The sequence below is a fragment of the Rhinopithecus roxellana genome, chromosome 21, assembly GCF_007565055.1.
Source record: "Rhinopithecus roxellana isolate Shanxi Qingling chromosome 21, ASM756505v1, whole genome shotgun sequence".
Lineage (NCBI taxonomy): Eukaryota > Metazoa > Chordata > Mammalia > Primates > Cercopithecidae > Rhinopithecus > Rhinopithecus roxellana.
Genome location: NC_044569.1, coordinates 42,617,892 through 42,639,982, shown reverse-complemented (window position 1 = coordinate 42,639,982; position 22,091 = coordinate 42,617,892).

Here is a 22,091-nt window from a genome sequence, read left to right as displayed (position 1 = left end):
AGGAGTTTGCTAACACTGTTGTCGTGGATACTGTAAAGTGATATTTGGGAGCCCATCGGGCCCATGTGAAAAAGTAAATATCCTCACATAATAACTACAGAGAAGCTTTCTGAGAGATTGCTTTCTGATGTGTGACTTCATCACACACAGTTCCAGCCTTCCCTTTTAGGAACAGTTTGCTAACACTGTTGTCATGGATTCTGCAAAGTGATCTTTGTGAGCTCATTGAGGGCTATGGTTAAAAAGGAAATATCCTCAGATAAAAACTGGAAAGAAGCCTCCTGAGAAATTGCATTGCCATGTGTGAATGCAAATCGCAGAGTTACACATTTCTCTTCAGTGATCAGTTTGCTAACACAGTTTTCTGGAAATCTGCAATTAGCTACTTCTTTGCGCAATGAAGCTTATGCTGACTAAGGAAATATCCCCAGATGAAAACTAGAAAGAAGCTTTCTTAGTAACTCCTTGGTGATGTGTGAAATCATCTCACAGAGTTACACTTATGTTTCGTGGAGCACTCCATTAACACTGTCTTTGAGGAACCTGAGAAGGGCTTCTTTGGATCACATTGAGGCCTAACTGATAAAGGAAATATCATCAGTTCAAAACGTGAAAGAAGCCTTCTGGGAAACTTCTTTGTTATCTGTGAATTCATCTCACAGAATTACACCTTAGAACTCAGGAAGCAGTTTGCTAACACTCTTTCGTGGAATCTGCAAAGTGATATTTCGGAGCCCATAGGGGCCCATGGTGAAAAAGGAAATATCCTCAGATAATAACTAGTGAGAAGCTTTCTGAGTGCATACTTTCTGATGTGTGACTTCATCACACAGATTCCAAAGTCCCCTTTTGGAAGAGTTTGCTAACACTGTTGTCGTGGATTCTGTAAAGTGATATTTGGGAGCCCATCGGGCCCATGTGAAAAAGGAAATATCCTCACTTAATAACGAGAGAGAAGCTTTCTGAGAGATTGCTTTCTGATGTGTGACTTCATCACACAGCGTTCCACCCTTCCCTTCTTGGAACAGTTTGCTAACACTGTTGTCGTGGATTCTGCAAATTGATATTTGGGAACTCATTGAGGGGTATGGTGAAAAAGGAAATATACTCAGATCGAAACTGAAAAGAAGCCTTCTGAGAAACTGAATTGCCATGTGTGAATGCAACTCACAGAGTTGCACGCTTCTCTTCAGTGATCAGTTTGCTAAAACAGTTTTCTGAAAATCTGCAATGGGATACTTCTTAGCGCCACGAAGCTTACCGTGACAAAGGAAATATCCTCAGAGGAAAAGTAGAAAGAAGCTTTGTTAGAAACTCTTGGTGATGTGTGAATTCATTTCACAAAGTTACACTTAGGTTTCGTGGAGCAGTCCATTAACACTGTCTCTGAGGAATATGAGAAGGGCTTCTTTGCATCGCAGTGAGACCTACGCTGATAAAGGAAATATCATCAGCTCAAAACGTGAAAGCAGCTTTCTGATAAACTTCTTTCTGATCTGTGAATTCATGTCACAGAGTTACACCTTAGACCCCAGGAAGCAGTTTGCTGACACTCTTTCTGTGGAATCTGCAAAGTGATATTTGGGAGTCCTTAGGGGCCCATGGTGAAAAAGGAAAAATCCTCACATAATAAGTAGAATGAAGCTTTCGGAGAGATTGCTTTTCTGATGTGTGACTTCATCACTCCGAGTCCCACACTTCCTTTCTTGGAACATTGCTAACACAGTTGTCGTGATTCTGCAAAGTGATATTTGGGAGCTCATTGAGGGCTATGTGAAAAAGGAAATATCCTCAGATCAAAACTGTTAAATAGCCTTCTGAGAAACTGCATTGCCATGTGTGAATGCAACTCACAGAGTTACAAGTTTCTCCCCAGTGATCAGTTTGCTAACACAGTTTTCTGGAAATCTGCAATGGGATTCTCTTAGCGCAATGAAGCTTACGGTAACAAAGGAAATATCCTCTGAGAAATACTAGAAAGAAGCTTTATTAGAAACTTCTTGGTGATGTGTGAATTCATCTCACAGAGTTACACTTATGTTTCGTGGAGCAGTCCATTTACACTGTCTTTGAGGAACCTGAGAAGGGCTTCTTTGGATCGTATTGAGGCCTACGCTGATAAAGGAAATATCATCAGTTTAAAATGTGAAAGAAGCTTTCTGAGAAACTTCTTTCTGACCCGTGAATTCATCTCACAGAGTTACACCTTAGACCTCAGGAAGCAGTTTGCTAACACTCTTTTCGTGGAATCTGCAAAGTGATATTTGGGAACCCTTAGGGGGCCATGGTGAAAATGGAAATATCCTCAGATAATAACTAGAGAGAAGCTTTCTTAGAGATTGGTTTCTGATGTGTGACTTCATCACACAGAGTTCCACACTTCCCTTCTTGGAACAGTTTGCTATCACTGTTGTCTTGGATTCTGCAAATTGATATTGGGAGCCCATAGGGCCCGTGGTGAAAAAGGAAAATATCTGAGGTGCGGAGCAAGATGGCCGAATAGGAACATCTCCAGTCTCCAACTCCCAGCGCGAGCGATACAGAAGACCGGTGATTTCTGTATTTTCAACTGAGGTACTGGGGTCATCTCACTAGGGAGTGCCGGATAATTGGTGCTGTTTAGCTGCTGCAGCCTGACCAGCGAGAGCTGAAGCAGGGCGAGGCATCGCCTCACCTGGAAGCGCAAGAGGGAAGGGAATCCGTTTTCCTAGCCAGGGGAACTGAGACACACAACACCTGGAAAATCGGGTAACTCCCACCCCAATACTGCGCATTAAGCAAACAGGCACACCAGGAGAGTGTATCCCACACCTGGCCGGGAGGGTCCCACGCCCACGGAGCCTCCCTCACTGCTAACACAGCAGTCTGTGGCGATCTATCCGCAGGGCAGCGGCAAGGCTGGGGGAGGGGCGCCCGCCATTGCTGAGGCTTAAGTAGGTAAACAAAGCCGCTGGGAAGCTCTAACTGGGTGGAGCTCACAGCAGCTCAAGGAACCTGCCTGTCTCTGTAGTCTCCACCTCTGGGGAGAGCGCACAGCTGAAGACCAACAGGGGAAGCAGCGGCGGCCGGTGCAGACGCGAACGACTCTGTCTGACAGCTTTGGGAACACCCGTGGATCTCCAATCGTGGAGGTTGAGATCTGAGAACGGACAGACTGCCTGCTCAGGTGGGTCCCTGACCCTGAGTAGCCTAGCTGGGAGACATCCCCCACTAGGGGCAGTCTGACACCCCAAAACTCACAGGGTGGAGTACACCCCTTAGAGGAAACTTCCAAAGGAAGAATCAGACAGGTACACTCGATGTTCTGCAATATTCTATCTTCGACAACTGCCTGCGGCTGATACCCAGGTAAACAGGGTCAGGAGTGGACATCAAGCAATCTCCAACAGACCAACAGAGAGTCCTCTGACTGTCAGAAGGAAAACTATCAAACAGGAAGGACACCTATACCAAAACCCCATCAGTACGTCACCATCATCAAAGCAGAGACAGATAAAACCACAAAGATGGGGAAAAAGCAGGGCAGAAAAGCTGAAATTCAAAAAATAAGAACGCATCTCCCCCTACAAAGGAGCGCAGCCCATCGCCAGCAACGGATCAAAGCTGGTCAGAGAATGACTTTGACGAGATGAGAGAAGAAGGCTTCAGTCTATCAAACTTCTCAGAGATAAAGGAGAAATTACGTACCCAGTGCAAAGAAACTAAACATCTTGAAAAAAGAGTGGAAGAACTGACAGCTAGACTAATTAATGCAGAGAAGATCATAAACGAAATGACAGAGGTGAAAACCATGACACGAGAAATACGTGACAAATGCACAAGCTTCAGTAACCGACTCGATCAACTGGAAGAAAAGTATCAGCGATTGAGGATCAAATCAATAATGAAATGAAGCGAGAAGAGAAACCAAAAAAAAAAGAAGGAAAAGAAATGAACAAAGCCTGCAAGAAGTATGGGATTATGTAAAAAGACCAAATCTACGTCTGATTGGGGTGCCTGAAAGTGAGGGGGACAATGGAACCAAGTTGGAAAACACTCTTCAGGATATCATCCAGGAGAACTTCCCCAACCTAGAAGGGCAGGCCAACATTCAAATTCAGGAAATACAGAGAACGCCACAAAGATACTCCTCGACAAGAGCAACTCCAAGACACATAATTGCCAGATTCACCAAAGTTGAAATGAAGGAAAAAATCTTAAGGGCAGCAGAGAGAAAGGTCGGGTTAACCACAAAGGGAAGCCCATCAGACTAACAGCAGATCTCTCGGCAGAAACTGTACAAACCAGAAGAGAGTGGGGGCCAATATTCAACGTTCTTAAAGAAAAGAATTTTCAACCCAGAATTTCATATCCAGCCAAACTAAGTTTCATTAGTGAGGGAGAAATAAAATCCTTTACAGATAAGCAAATGCTTAGAGATTTTGTCACCACCAGGCCTGCCTTACAAGAGACCCTGAAGGAAGCCCTAAACATGGAAAGGAACAACCGGTACGAGCCATTGCAAAAACATGCCAAAATGTAAAGACCATCGAGGCTAGCAAGAAACTGCATCAACTAACGAGCAAAATAACCAGTTAATATCATAATGGCAGGATCAAGCTCACACATAACAATATTAACCTTAAATGTAAATGGACTAAATGCTCCAATTAAAAGACACAGACTGGCAAACTGGATCAAGAGTCAAGACCCATCAGTCTGCTGTATTCAGGAAACCCATCTCACATGCAGAGACATACATAGGCTCAAAATAAAGGGATGGAGGAAGATCTACCAAGCAAATGGAGAACAAAAAAAGCAGGGGTTGCAATCCTAGGCTCTGATAAAACAGACTTGAAACCATCAAAGATGAAAAGAGACAAAGAAGGCCATTACATAATGGTAAAGGGATCATTTCAACAGGAAGAGCTAACTCTCCTAAATATATATGCACCCAATACAGGAGCACCCAGATTCATAAAGCAAGTCCTTAGAGACTTACAAAGAGACTTAGACTCCCATACAATAATAATGGGAGACTTCAACACTCCACTGTCAACATTAGACAGATCAACAAGACAGAAAGTTAACAAGGATATCCAGGAATTGAACTCATCTCTGCACCAAGCGGAACTAATAGACTTCTACAGAACTCTCCACCCAAAAGCAACAGAATATACATTCTTCTCAGCACCACATCACACTTATTCCAAAATTGACCACATAATTGGAAGTAAAGCACTCCTCAGCAAATGTACAAGAACAGAAATTATAACAAACTGTCTCTCAGACCACAGTGCAATCAAACTAGAATTCAGGACTAAGAAACACAATCAAAACCGCTCAACTACATGGAAACTGAACAACCTGCTCCTGAATGACTACTGGGTACATAACGTAAAGAAAGCAGAAATAAAGATGTTCTTTGAAACCAATGAGAACAAAGATACAACATACCAGAATCTCTGGGACACGTTTAAAGCAGTGTGTAGAGGGAAATTTATAGCACTAAATGCCCACAAGAAAAAGCAGGAAAGAGCTAAAATTGACACTCTAACATCACAATTAAAAGAACTAGAGAGGCAAGAGCAAACACATTCAAAAGCTAGCAGAAGGCAAGATATAACTAAGATCAGAGCAGAACTGAAGGAGATAGAGACAGAAAAAACCCTCCAAAAAATCAATGAATCCAGGAGTTGGTTTTTTGAAAAGATCAACAAAATTGACAGACCGCTAGCAAGACTAATAAAGAAGAAAAGAGAGAGGAATCAAATAGATGCAATAAAAAATGATAAAGGGGATATCACCTCCCACCCCACAGAAATACAAACTATCATCAGAGAATACTATAAACGCCTCTACGCAAACCAACTAGAAAATCTAGAAGAAATGGATAATTTCCTGGACACTTACACTCTCCCAAGACTAAACCAGGAAGAAGTTGAATCCCTGAATAGACCAATAGTAGGCTCTGAAATTGAGGCAACAATTAATAGCCTACCCACCAAAAAAAGTCCAGGACCAGATGGATTCACAGCTGAATTCTACCAGAGGTACAAGGAGGAGCTGGTACCATTCCTTCTGAAACTATTCCAATCAATAGAAAAAGAGGGAATCCTCCCTAACTCATTTTATGAGGCCAACATCATCCTGATACCAAAGCCTGGCAGAGACACAACAAAAAAAGAGAATTTTAGACCAATATCCCTGATGAACATCGATGCAAAAACTCTCAATAAAATACTGGCAAACCGGATTCAGCAGCACATCCAAAAGCTTATCCACCATGATCAAGTGGGCTTCATCCCTGGGATGCAAGGCTGGTTCAACATTCACAATTCAATAAACGTAATCCAGAATATAAACAGAACCAAAGACAAGAACCACATGATTTTCTCAATAGATGCAGAAAAGGCTTTGACAAAATTCAGCAGCCCTTCATGCTAAATACGCTCAATAAATTCGGTATTGATGGAACGTACCTGAAAATAATAAGAGCTATTTACGACAACCCACAGCTAATATCATTCTGAATGGGCAAAAACTGGAAAAATTCCCTTTGAAAACTGGTACAAGACAGGGATGCCCTCTCTCACCACTCCTTTTCAACATAGTGTTGGAAGTTCTGGCTAGGGCAATCAGGCAAGAGAAAGAAATCAAGGGTATCCAGTTCGGAAAAGAAGAAGTCAAATTGTCCCTGTTTGCAGATGACATGATTGCATATTTAGAAAACCCCATCATCTCAGCCCAAAATCTCCTTAAGCTGATAAGCAACTTCAGCAAAGTCTCAGGATACAAAATTAATGTGCAAAAATCACAAGCATTCTTATACACCAGTAACAGAGAAGCAGAGAGCCAAGTCAGGAATGAACTTCCATTCACAATTGCTTCAAAGAGAATCAAATACCTAGGAATCCAACTTACAAGGGATGTAAAGGACCTCTTCAAGGAGAACTACAAACCACTGCTCAGTGAAATCAAAGAGGACACAAACAAATGGAAGAACATACCATGCTCATGGATAGGAAGAATCAATATCGTGAAAATGGCCATACTGCCCAAGGTTATTTATAGATTCGATGCCATCCCCATCAAGCTACCAATGAGTTTCTTCACAGAATTGGAAAAAACTGCTTTAAAGTTCATATGGAACCAATAAAGAGCCCGCATTGCCAAGACAATCCTAAGGCAAAAGGACAAAGCTGGAGACGTCACGCTACCTGACTTCAAACTGTACTACAAGGCTACAGTAACCAAAACAGCATGGTACTGGTACCAAAACAGAGCTATAGACCACTGGAACAGAACAGAGTCCTCAGAAATAATACCACACATCTACAGCCATCTGATCTTTGACAAACCTGAGAGAAACAAGAAATGGGGAAAGGATTCCCTATTTAATAAATGGTGCTGGGAAAATTGGCTAGCTATAAGTAGAAAGCTGAAACTGGATCCTTTCCTTACTCCTTATACGAAGATTAATTCAAGATGGATTAGAGACTTAAATGTTAGACCTAATACCATAAAAACCCTAGAAGAAAATCTAGGTAGTAGTATTCAGGACGTAGGCATGGGCAAGGACTTCATGTCTAAAACACCAAAAGCAACGGCAGCAAAAGCCAAAATTGACAAATGGGATCTAATTAAACTAAAGAGCTTCTGCACAGCAAAGAAACTACCATCAGAGTGAACAGGCAACCTACAGAATGGGAGAAAATTTTTGCAACCTACTCATCTGACAAAGTGCTAATATCCAGAATCTACAAAGAACTCACACAAATATACAAAAAAAACAAACAACCCCATCAAAAAGTGGGCAAAGGATATGAACAGACATTTCTCAAAAGAAGACATTCATACAGCCAACAGACACATGAAAAATGCTCATCATCACTCGCCATCAGAGAAATGCAAATCAAAACCACAATGAGATACCATCTCACACCAGTTAGAATATCAATCATTAAGAAGTCAGGAAACAACAGGTGTTGGAGAGGATGTGGAGAAATAGGATCACTTTTACACTGTTGGTGGGATTGTAAACTAGTTCAACCATTATGGAAAACAGTATGGCAATTCCTCAAGGATCTAGAACTAGATGTACCATATGACCCAGCCATCCCACTACTGGATATATACCCAAAGGATGATAAATTATTCTACTACAAAGACACATACACGTATGTTTATTGCGGCACTATTCACAATAGCAAAGACTTGGAATCAACCCAAATGTCCATCTGTGACAGACTGGATTAAGAAAATGTGGCACATATACACCATGGAATACTATGCAGCCATAAAAAAGGATGAGTTTGCGTCCTTGTAGGGACATGGATGCAGCTGGAAACCATCATTCTCAGCAAACTATCACAAGAAGAGAAAACCAAACACCGCATGTTCTCACTCATAGGTAGGAACTGAACAATGAGATCACTTGGACTCGGGAAGGGGAACATCACACACTGGGACATATCATGGGGAAGGGGAGGAGGAGGTATTGAATTGGGGAGTTATACATGATGTAAATGATGAATTGATGGGTGCTGACGAGTTGATGGGTGCAGCACACCAACATGGCATAAGTATGTATATGTAACAAACTTGCAAATTAAGCGCATGTACCCTAGAACTTAAAGTATAATAATAATAAAAAAAAGAAGTTATACAAATGACAAACAGGGAAAAAGAAAAGAAAGAAAAAGGAAATATCCTCAGATAATAACGAGAGAGAAGCTGTCTGAGAGAATGCTTTCTTATTATGATTTCCTCACACAGAGTTCCACCCTTCCCTTCCTGGAACAGTTTGCTAACTGTTGTCGCGGATTCTGCAAAGTGATATTTGGGAGCTCATTGAGGGCTATGGTGAAAAAGGAAATATCCTCAGATCAAAACTGGAATGAAGCCTTCTGAGAAACTGCATTGCCATGTGGGAATGCAACTCACAGAGTTACACGTTTCTCTTCAGTGTTAAGTTTGCTAACACAGTTTTCAGGAAATCTTCAATGGGATACTTTTTTGCGGAATGAAGCTTACAGTGACAAAGGAAATATCTTCAGATGAAAACTAGAAAGAAGCTTTCTTAGAAACTTCTTGGTGATGTGTGAATTCATCTCACAGACATACACTTATGTTCATGGAACAGTCCATTAACACTGTCTTTGAGGAACCTGAGAAGGGCTTCTTTGGATCGCATTGTGGCCAACGCTGGTAAGGGAAATATCATCAGTTCAAAACGTGAAAGAAGCTTTCTGAGAAACTTCTTTCTGATCTGTGAATTCATCTCACAGAGTTGCACCTTAGAACTCAGGAAGCAGTTTGCTAACCTTCTTTTCGTGGAATCTGCAAAGTGATATTTGGGAGCCCATAGGGGCCCATGGTGAAAAAGGAAATATCCTCATATAATAACTAGAGAGAAGCTTTCTGAGAGATTGCTTTCTGACGTGTGACTTCATCACAGAGTTCCACACTTCCCTTCTTGAAACAGCGTGCTAACACTGTTGTCGTGGATTCTGAAAAGTGATATTTGGGAGCTCATTTAGGGCTATGGTGAAAAAGTAATTATCCTCAGATCAAAACTGGAAAGAAGCCTTCTGAGAATCTGCATTGCCATGTGTGAATGCAACTCACAGAGTTACATGTTTCTCTTCAGTGATGAGTTTGCTAACACAGTTTTCTGGAAATCTGCAATGGGATACTTCTTAGCGCAATGAAGCTTACGGTGACAAAGGAAATATACTCAGATGAGAACTAGAAAGAAACTTTCTTAGAAACTTCTTGGTGATGTGTGAATTCATCTCAAAGTGATACACTTATGTTTCGTGGAGCAGCCCATTAACACTGTCTTTGAGGAATCCTAGAAGGGCTTTATTGGATCGCATTGAGGCCTACGCTGATAAATTAATATCATCAGTTTAAAACGTGAAAGAAGCTTTCTGAGAAACATCTTTCTGATCTGTGAATTCATCTCACAGATTTACAACTTAGACCTCAGGAATCAGTTTGCTAACACTCTTTTCGTGGAATCTGCAAAGTGATATTTGGGAGCACATTGAGGGCTATGGTGAAAAAGTAATTATACTCAGATCAAAACTGGAAAGAAGCCTTCGGAGAAGCTGCATTGCCATGTGTGAATGCAAATCACAGAGTTACACGTTTCTCTGCAGTGATGAGTTTGCTAACACAGTTTTCTGGAAATCTGCAATGGGATACTTCTTAGCACAATGAAGCTTACGGTGACAAAGGAAATATACTCAGATGAGAACTAGAAAGAAACTTTCTTAGAAACTTCTTGGTGATGTGTGAATTCATCTCAAAGTGATACGCTTATGTTTCATGGAGCAGCCCATTAACACTGTCTTTTAGGAACCTGAGAAGGGCTTCTTTGGATCGCATTGAGGCCTACGCTGATAAATTAAATGTCATCAGTTTAAAACGTGAAAGAAGCTTTCTGAGAAACATCTTTCTGATCTGTGAATTCATCTCACAGATTTACAACGTAGACCTCAGGTATCATTTTGCTAACACTCTTTTCGTGGAATCTGCAAAGTGATATTTGGGAGCCCATACGGGCCCATGATGAAAAAGGAAATATCCTCACATAATAACTAGAGAGAAGCTTTCTGAGAGATTGCTTTCTAATGTATGACTTCATCACACAGCGTTCCACCCAGCCCTTCTTGGAACAGTTTGCTAACACTGTTGCTCGGATTCTGCAAAGTGATATTTGGGAACTCATTGAAGTCTATGGTGAAAAAGGAAATATTCTCAGATCAAAACTGGAAAGAAGCCTTCTGAGAAACTGCATTGCCATGTGTGAATGCGACTCACACACTTACACGTTTCACTTCAGTGATCAGTTTGCTAACACAGTTCCCGGAAATCTGCAATTGGATTCTTCTTTGCGCAATGAAGCTTACAGTGACAAAGTAAATATCCTCAGATGAAAACAAGAATGAAGCTTTCTAACAAACTTCTTGGTGGTGTGTGAATTCATCTCACACAGTTACACTTATGTTTCGTGGAACAGTCCATTGACACTGTCTTTGAGGGAACTGAAAAGGGATTCTTTGGATCGCATTGAGGACAAGGCTGAAAAAGGAAATATCATCAGCTCAAAACGTGAAAGAAGCTTTCTGAGAAACTTCTTTCTAATCTGTGAATACATCTCACAGAGTTACACCGTAGACCTCAGGAAGCAGTTTGCTAACACTCTTTTCGTGGAACCTGCAAAGTGATATTTGGGAGCCCATGGGGGCCCATGGTGGAAAAGGAAATATCCTCACATAATAACTACAGAGAAGCTTCCTGAGAGATTGCTTTCTGATGTGTGATTTCATCACACAGAGTTCCACCCTCCCCTTCTTGGAACAGTTTGCTAACACTGTTGTCGTGGATTCTGCAAAGTGATATATGGGAGCACATAGGGGCCCATGGTGCAAAAGGAAATATCCTCACATAATAACTAGAGAGAAGCTTTCTGAGAGATTGCTTTCTGATTTGTGACTTCATCACACAGACTTCCACCTTTCCCATCTTGAAACAGTTTGCTAATACTATTATCGTGCATTCTGCAAAGTGATATTTGGGAGCTCATTGAGGGCTGTGGTGAAAAACGAAATATCCTCAGATGAAAACTGTAAAGAAGCCTTCTGAGAAACTGCAAGGCCATGTGTCAATGCAACTCAAAAAGTTACACGTTTCTCTTCAGTGATCCGTTTGCTAACACAGTTGTCTAGAAATCTGCGTTTAGATACTTCTTAGCGCAACGAAGCTTATGGTCACAAAGGATATATCCTCATGAACAATAGAAAGAAGCTTTCTTAGAAACTTCTTGGTGATGTGTGAATTCGTCTCACAGAGTTACACTTATGTTTCTGGAGCAGTCCTTTAAGACTGTCTTTGGGGAACCTGAGGAGGGATTCTTTGGATGGTATTGAGGCCTACGCTGATAAAGGAAATAACATCTTTTCAAACCGTGAAGGAAGCTTTCTGAGAGACTTCTTTCTGATCTGTGAGTTCATCACACAGAGTTACAACATAGACCTCAGGAAGCAGTTTGCCAACACTCTTTTCGTGGAATCTGCAAAGTGATATTCGGGAGCCCATGGGGGCCCAAGGTGAAAAAGGAAATATCCTCATATATTAAATAGAGAGAAGCGTTCTGAGACATTCGTTTCTGATGTGTGACTCCATCATACTGTGTTCCACCCTTCCCTTCTTGGAACAGTTTGCTAACACTGTTGTCGTGGATTCTGCAAAGTGATATTTCGGAGCCCATAAGTGCCCATGGTGAAAAAGGAAATATCCTCACGTAATACTAGAGAGAAGCTTTCTGAGAGATTGCTTTCTGATGTGTGACTTCATCACACAGAGTTACACCCTTCCCTTCTTGGAAGAGTTTGCTAACACTGTGGTCGTGGATTCTGCAAAGCGATATTTGGGAGCTCATTGAGTGATATGGTGAAAAAAGAAATATCCTCAGATCAAAACTGGAAAGAAGCCTTCTGAGAAATGCATTGCCATGTGTGAATGCAACTCGCAGAGTTACACGTTTCTCCTCAGTGATCAGTTTGCTAACACAGTTTTGTGGAAATCTGCAGGGGTATACCTCTTAGCGCAATGAAGCTTACGGTGAGAGAGGAAATATCCACAGATGAAAACTAAAAAGAAGCATTCTTAGAAACTTCTTCGTGATGTGTGAAATCATCTCACAGAGTTACACTTATGTTTCATGGAGCAGTCCGTTAACACTGTTTTTGAGGAACATGAGAAGGGCTTCTTTGGATCGTACTGAGGCCTACGCTGGTGAAGGAGATACCATCAGCGCAACGCGTGAAAGAAGCTTTCTGAGAAATTTCTGTCTTTGCTGTGAATTCATCTCACAGAGTTACAACTTATCCCCAGGAAGCATTTTGCTAACACTCTTTTTGAGGAATCTGCAAAGTGTTATTTGGGATTCCGTAGGGGCCCATGGTGAAAAAGGAAATATCCTCACATAATAACTGGAAAGAAGCTTTCTGAGAGATTGCTTTCTCATGTGTGACTTCATCACACATAGTTCCACCCTTTCCTTCTTGGAACAGTTTGCTAACACTGTTGTCGTGGATTTTCCAAGTGATATTTGGTAGCCCATAGGGGCCAACGGTGAAAAAGGAAGTATCCTCACGTAATAACTAGAGAGAAACTTTCTGAGAGATTGCTTTCTGATGTGTGATTTCATCACACAGAGTCCCACCCTTCCCTACTTGGAAAAGTTAGACACTGTTGTCGTGGATTCTGCAAAGTGATATTTGGGAGCTCATTGAACTCTATGGTGAAAAAGGAAATATCCTCAGATGAAAACTGGAAAGAAGCCTTCTGAGAAACTGCATTGCCACGTGTGAATGCAACTAACAGTGTTACACGTTTCTCTTCAGTGATCAGTTTGCTAACACATTTTTGAAAATCTGCAATTGGATACTTCCTAGCGCAATGAAGCTTTCGGTGACAAAGGAATTATCCACAAATGAAAACTAGAAAGAAGCTTTCTTAGAAAATTCTTGGTGATATGTGAATTCATCTCACAGAGCTACACTTATTTTTCGTGGAGCAGTCCATTAACGCTGTCTTTGACGAACCTGAGAAGGGCTTCTTTGGATCGCATTGAGCCCTACACTGATAAACGAAATATCATCAGTTCAAAATGTGAAAGAAGCTTTCTGAGAAACTTCTTCCTGATGTGTGAATTCATCTCACAGGTTTTCACCTTAGACCTCAGGAAGCAGACTGCTAACACTCTTTTCGTGGATTCTGTAAATTGATATTTGGGATCCCATATGGGCCCATGGTGAAAAAGGAAATATCCTCACCTAATAACTAGACAGAAGCTTTCTGAGATATTGCTTTCTAATGTGTGACTTCATCACTCAGAGTTCCAACCTTCCCTTCTTGGAACACTTTGCTAACACTGTTGTCGTTAATTCTGCAAAGGGATATTTGGGAGACAATTCGGTCCCATTGTAAAAAAGGAAATATCCTCACATTATAACTATAGAGAAGCTTTCTGAGAGATTGCTTGCTGATGTGTGACTTCATCACACAGAGTTCCACCCTTCCCTTCTTGGAACAGTTTGCTAACACTGTTGTCGTGGATTCTGCAAAGTGATATTTGGGAGCTCATTGAGGGCTATGGTGAAAAAGGAAATATCCTCAGATCAAAACCAGAAAGAAGCCTTAGGAGAAATTGCTTTGACATGCGTGAAGGCAACTCACAGAATTACACGATTCTCTTCAGTATCGTTTTGCTATCGCAGTATTCTGGAAATCTGCAATTAGATACTTCTTAGCGCAATGAAGCTTACGGTGACAAAGGAAATACCCTCAGATGAAAACTAGAAAGAAGCTTTCTTAGTAACTCCTTGGTGATGTGTGAAATCATCTCACAGAGTTACACTTATGTTTCGTGGAGCAGTCCATTAACGCTGTCTTTGACGAACCTGAGAAGGGCTTCTTTGGATCGCATTGAGCCCTACACTGATAAACGAAATATCATCAGTTCAAAATGTGAAAGAAGCTTTCTGAGAAACTTCTTCCTGATGTGTGAATTCATCTCACAGGTTTTCACCTTAGACCTCAGGAAGCAGACTGCTAACACTCTTTTCGTGGATTCTGTAAATTGATATTTGGGATCCCATATGGGCCCATGGTGAAAAAGGAAATATCCTCACCTAATAACTAGACAGAAGCTTTCTGAGATATTGCTTTCTAATGTGTGACTTCATCACTCAGAGTTCCAACCTTCCCTTCTTGGAACACTTTGCTAACACTGTTGTCGTTAATTCTGCAAAGGGATATTTGGGAGACAATTCGGTCCCATTGTAAAGAAGGAAATATCCTCACATTATAACTATAGAGAAGCTTTCTGAGAGATTGCTTGCTGATGTGTGACTTCATCACACAGAGTTCCACCCTTCCCTTCTTGGAACAGTTTGCTAACACTGTTGTCGTGGATTCTGCAAAGTGATATTTGGGAGCTCATTGAGGGCTATGGTGAAAAAGGAAATATCCTCAGATCAAAACCAGAAAGAAGCCTTAGGAGAAATTGCTTTGACATGCGTGAAGGCAACTCACAGAATTACACGATCTCTTCATGATCGTTTTGCTATCGCAGTATTCTGGAAATCTGCAATTAGATACTTCTTAGCGCAATGAAGCTTACGGTGACAAAGGAAATACCCTCAGATGAAAACTAGAAAGAAGCTTTCCTAAAAACTTCTTGGTGATGTGTGAATTCATCTCACAGAGTTACACTTATGTTTCTTGGAGCAGTCCATTAATACTGTCTTTTAGGAACCTGAGAAGGGATTCTCTGGATCGTATTGAGGGTTACGCTGATACAGGAAATATCGTCAGTTCAAAACGTGAAAGAAGCTTTCTGTGAACCTTCTTTGTGATCTGTGATTCATCTCACAGAGTTACACCTTAGACCTCTGGAAGCAGTTTCCTATCACTCTTTTCGTGGAATCTGCAAAGAGATATTTGGGAGCCCTTAGGTACCCATGGTGAAAAAAGAAATATCCTCAGATAATAACTAGAGAGAAGCTTTCAGAGAGATTGCTTTCTGATGTGTGACTTCGTCACACAGAGTTCCACCCTTCTCCTCTTGGAACAGTTTGGTAACACTGTTGTCGTGGATTCTGCAAATTGATATTTGGGAGTCCATAGGTGCCATGGTGAAAAAGGAAATATCCTCAGATCAAAACTGGAAAGAAGCCTTCTGAGAAACAGCATTGCCATTTGTTAATGCAACTCACAGAGTTACACGTTTCTCTTCAGTGATCAGTTTGCTAAAACATTTTTCTGCAAATCTGCAATGGCATACTTCTTGGTGCAATGACGCCTATGGTGACAAAGGAAATATCCTCAGATGAAAACTACAAAAACCTTTCTTAGGAACTTCTTGGTGATGTGTGGTTTCATCTCACAGAGTTACACTTATGTATCGTGGAGTAGTCCATTAATACTTCTTTGAGGAAACTGAGAAGGACTTCTTTGGATCGTATTGAGGCCTATGCTGATAAAGGAAATATCATCATTTCAAAAGGTGAAAGAAGCTTTCTGAGAACTTCTTTCGGATCTGTGAATTCATCTCACAGTGTTATAACGTAGACCTGAGGATGCAGTTTGCTCACACTCTTTTCGTGGAATCTGCAATGTGATATTTGGGAGCCCATGGGGCCCATGGTGAAAAAGGAAATATCCTCACATAATAACTAGAGAGAAGCTTTCTGAGAGATTGCTTTCTGATGTGTAAATTCATAACACAGAGTTCCACCCTTCCCTTCTTGGAACAGTTTGCTAACACCGTTGTCGCGGATTCTGCAAAGTGATATTTGGGAGCCCAAAGAGGCCCATGGTGAAAAAGGAAATATCTTCACATAATAACAAAGAGAGGCATTCTGTGAGATTGCTTTCTGATGTGTGACTTCATCACACAGAGTTCCACCCTTCCCTTTTTGAAACAGTTTGCTAACACTGTTGTCGTGGACTCTGCAAAGTGATATTTGGGAACTCAATGAGGGCTATGGTGAAAAAGGAAATATCCTCAGATCAAAACTGGAAGGAAGCCTTCTGAGAAACTGCATTGCCATGTGTGAATGCAACTCACAAAGTTACTCTTTTCTCTTCTGGGATCAGTTTGCTAACACAGTTTTCTGGAAATCTGCAATTAGCTACTTCTTTGCGCAATGAAGCTTATGCTGACTAAGGAAATATCCCCAGATGAAAACTAGAAAGAAGCTTTCTTAGTAACTCCTTGGTGATGTGTGAAATCATCTCACAGAGTTACACTTATGTTTCGTGGAGCAGTCCATTAACACTGTCTTTGAGGAACCTGAGAAGGGCTTCTTTGGATCGCAGTGAGGCCTACGATGATAAAGGAAATATCATCAGTTCCAAACATGAAAGGAGCTTTCTGTGAATCTTCTTTCCGATCTGTGAATTCATCTCACAGAGTTACAACGTAGACGTCAGGAAGCAGTTTGCTAACACTCTTTTCATGGAATGTCCAAAGTGAAATTTGGGAGCTCATTGAGGGCTACGGTTAAAAAGGAAATATCCTCAGATCAAAACTGGAAAGGAGCATTTTGAGAAACTGCTTTGCCATGTGTAAGTGCAAGTCACACAGTTACAAGTTTCTATTCAGTGATCAGTTTGCTAACAAAGTTTTCTGAAAATCTGCAGTGGGACACTTCTTAGCGCAATGAAGCTTACGGAGGCAAAGGAAATATCCTCAGGTGAAAACTAAAAAGAAGCTTTCTTACAAACTTCTTGGTGACGTGTGAAGTCATCTCACAGAGTTACACTTATGTTTCGTGGAGCAGTCCATTAACACTGTCTTTGAGGAACCTGAGAAGGGCTTCCTAGGATCGTATTGAGGCCTACCCTGGTAAAGGAAAATTCACCACTTCCCAAAGTGAAAGAAGCATTCTGAGAAACTTCCTTCTGATCTGTGAATTCATCTCACAGAGTTACAACTTAGATTTCAGGAAGCAGCTTGCTAACACACTTTTCGTGGAATCTGCAAAGTGATATTTGGAAGCCCATAGGGGCCCATGGTGAAAAAGGAAATATCCTCACATAGTAACTAGAGAGAAGCTTTCTAAGACATTGCTTTCTGATGTGTGACTTCATCAGACAGAGTTCCATCCTTCCCTTCTTGGAACACTTTGCTAACACTGTTGTCGCGGATTCTGCAAAGTGATATTTGGTAGCCCATGGAGGGCTATGGTGAAAAAGGAAATATCCTCAGAACAAAACTGGAAAGAAGCCATCTGAGAAACTGCATTACCATGTGTGAATTCAACTAACAGAGTTACACATTTCCCTTCAGTCTTCAGTTTGCTAATACAGTTTTCTGGAAATCTGTAGTTGGATACTTCTTAGCGCAATGAATCTTACAGTGACAACGGAAATATCCTCAGATGAAAGCTTGAAAGTAGCATTCTTAGAAACTTCTTGGTGATGTATGAATTCACCTTACAGAGTTAGACTTATGTTTCGTGGAACAGTCCATTAACACTGTCTTTGAGGAAGCTGAGAAGGGATTCTTTGGATCGCATTGAGGCCTACGCTGATAAAGAAAATATCATCAGTTCAAAACGTGAAAGAAGGTTTCTGAGAAAGTTGTTTCTGATCTTTGAATTCATCTCACAGAGTTACAAATTGGAACTCAGGAAGCAGCTTGCTAACAGTCTTTTCGTGGAATCTGAAAAGTGATATTTCGGAGCACATAGAGGCCATGGTGAAAAAGCAAATATCCTTTTTCCAATATCAGATTGCTTTCTGATGCGTGACTTCATCACACAGAGTTTCACCCTCACTTCCTGGAACAGTTTGGTAACACTGTTGTCATGGATTCTGCAAAGTGATATTTGGGAGCTCATTGAGGGCTATGGTGAAAAAGGAAATATCCTCAGATCAAAACTGGAAAGAAGCTTTCTGAGAAACTGCATTGCCATGTGTGAATGCAACTCACAGTGTTACACATTACTCTTCGGTAATCAGTTTGCTAACACAGTTTTCTGGAAGTCTGCAATTAGATACTTCTTAGCGCAATGAAGCTTACGGTGACAAAGGAAACACCCTCAGATGAAAACTAGAAAGAAACCTTCTTAGAAACTTCTTGGTGATCTGTGAATTCATCTCACAGAGGTACACTTATGTTTTGTGGAGCAGTCCATTAACACTGTCTTTGAGGAACCTGAGAAGGGCATCTTTGGATTGTCTTGAGGCCTACGCTGATAATGGAAATATCATCAGTTCAAAACGTGAAAGAAGCTTTCTGAGAAACTTCTTTCTGATCTCTGAATTCTTCTCACAGAGTTACAATTTAGACCTCAGGAAGCAGTTTGCTAAAACTCTTTACGTGGAATCTGCAAAGTGATATTTGGGAGCCCATAGGGGCCCATCATGAAAAAGGAAATATCCTCAGATGATGAATAGAGAGAAGCTTTCTGAGGGATTGCTTTCTGATGTGTGACTTCATCACACAGAGTTCCACAATTCTTTTCTTGGAAAAGTTTGCTAACACTGTTGTCGTGGATTCTGCAAAGTGATATTTGGGACCCCATATGGGCCCATGGTGAAAAAGGAAATATCCTCACATAATAACTGGAGAGAAGCTTTCAGAGAGATTGCTTTCTGGTGTTTGACTTCATCACACAGAGTTCCACCCTTCCCTTCTTGGAACAGTTTGCTTACGCTGTTGTCGTGGATTCTGCAAAGTGATATTTGGGAGCCCATAGTGGCCCATGGTGGAAAAGCAAATATCCTCACATAAAAACTAGAGAGCTTTCTGAGAGATTTCTTTCTGATATGTGACTTCATCACATAGAGTTCTACCCTTCCCTTCTGGGGAGAGTTTGCTAACACTGTTGTCGTGGATTCTGCCAAGTGATATTTAGGAGCACATTGAGGGCTATGGTGAAAAAGGAAATATCCTCAGATCAAACTGGAAGCATGCCTTCTGAGAAACTGCTTGGCCAAGTGAGAATGCAACTCACAGAGTTACACGTTTCTGTTCAGTGATCAGTTTGCTAACACAGCTTTTGGAAATCTGCAATGGGATACTTCTTAGCGCAATGAAGCTTACGGTGACGAAGGAAATATCCTCAGATGAAAACTAGAAAGAAGCTTTTTTGAAACTTCTTGGAGATGTGTGAATTCATCTCACAGATTTATACTTATGTTTCGTGAAGCAGTCCACTAACACTGTCTTTGAGGAACCTGAGAAGGGCTTCTTTGGAACTTGTTGAATCCAACGCTGATAAAGGAAATATCATCAGTTCAAAACGTGAAAGAAGCTTCCTGAGAAACTTCTTTCTGATCAGTGAATTCATCTCATAGAGTAAGAATTTGGAACTCAGGAAGCAGTTTGCTAACACTCTTTTCGTGGAAACTGCAAAGTGATATTTGGGACCCCATCAGGGCCCATGGTGAAAAAGGAAATATCCTCAGATAATAATTAGAGAGAAGTTTTGAGACATTGCTTTCTAATGTCGACTGCAGCACACAGAGTTCAACCCTTCCCTTCTTTTAACAGTTTGTTAACACTATTGTCGTGGATTCTGCCAAGTGATATTTGGGAGCTCATTGAGGGCTATGATGAAAAACGAAATATCCTCAGATCCAAACTGGAAAGAAGCCTTCTGAGAAACTGCATTGCCATGTGTGAATGCAACACACAGAGTTACACGTTTCTATTGAGTGATCAGTTTGCTAACAAAGTTTTCTGGGGATCTGCATTGGGATACTTCTAAGCTCAATGAACCCTACGGTGACAAAGGAAATATCCTCAGATGAAAACTAGAAAGAAGCTTTCTTAGAATCTTGTTGATGATGTGTGAATTCATCTCATAGAGTTACACTTATGTTTCGTGGAGCAGTCCATTAACACTGTCTTTGAGGAACCTGAAAAGGGCTTCTTTGATCCCAGTGAGACCTACGCTGATAAAGGAAATTTCATCAGTTCAAAACGTGAAAGAAGCTTTCGGGGAAACTTCTTTCTGATCAGTGAGTTCACCTCACAGACGTACAACTTAGACCTCAGGCAGCAGTTTGCTAACACTCTTTTGTGGAATCCGCAAATTGATATTTGGGGCCCCTTGGGGCCCATGGTGAAAAAGGAAATATCCTCAGGTAATCACTACAGAGAAGCTTTCTGAGAGATTGCTTTTTGATGTGTCTTCATGACACAGAGTTCCACCCTTCTCTTCCTGGAACAGTTTGCTAACAATGTTGCCGTGGATACTGCCAAGTGATATGTGGGAGCTCATTGAGGTCTATGGTGAAAAAGGAAATATCCTCAGATCAAAACTGGAAAGAAGCTTTCTGAGAGACTGCATTGCCATGTGTGAATGCAACTCACAGAGTTACACGTTCCTCTTCAGTGATCAGTTTGCTAACACAGTTTTCTGTAAATCTGCAATGGGATCCTTCTAAGCGCAATGAAGCTTACGGTGACAAAGGAAATATCCTCAGATGAAAACGTGAAAGAAACTTTCTTAGAAACTTCTTGGTGATTGTGAATTCATCTCACAGAGTATCACTTATGTTTGTGGAGCAGTCCATTAACACTGTCTTTGAGGAACATGAGAAGGGCTTCTTGGATCGCATTGAGGCCTACGCTGATAAAGGAAAATCATCAGTTCAAAACGTGAAAGAGGCTTTCTGAGAAAATTCTTTCTGATCTGTGAATTATCTCACAGAGTTACACTTTAGACCACAGAAGCAGTTTGCTAACACTCTTTTCGTTGAATCTACATATTGATATTTCGGAGCCCATAGGGGCCCATGGTGAAAAGGAAATATCCAGATAATAACAAGAGAGAAAGTTTCTGAGAGACTGCTTTCTGATCTTTGAATTCATCTCATAGAGATACAACTTGGACCTCAGGAAGCAGTTTGCTAACACTGTTGTCGTGGATTCTGCAAAGAGATAGTTGGGAGCCCATAGGGGCCCATGGTGAAAAAGGAAATATCCTCACATAATAACTAGAGAGAAGCTTTCTGAGAGATTGCTTTCTGATGGTTGACTTCATCACACAGAGTTCCACACTTCTCTTCTTGGAACAGTTTGCTAACACTGTTGTCGTGGATTCTGCAAAGTGATATGTTGGAGCTCTTTGAGGGCCATGGTGAAAAGGAAATATCCTCAGATCAAAACTGGAAAGAAGCCTTCTGAGAAACTGCCTTGCCATTTGTGAATTCAACTCACAGTGTTACACATTACTCTTCAGTGATCAGTTTGCTAACACAGTTTTCTGGAAATCTGCAATCGGATCTTTCTTAGCGCAATGAAGCTCTCGGTGACAAAGGACATATCCTCAGATGAAAACTAGAAAGAAGCTTGTTAGAAACTTCTTGGTGATGAGTGAATTCATCTCACAGAGTTACACTTATGTTTCGTGGAGCAGTCCATTAACACTGTCTTAGAGGAAGCTGAGAAGGGCTTCTTTGGATCGCATGGGGGCCTACACTGATAAAGGAAATATCATCAGTTCAAAACGTGAAAGAAGCTTTCTGAGCAACTTCTTTCTGATCTGTGAATTCATCTCACAGAGTTACACATT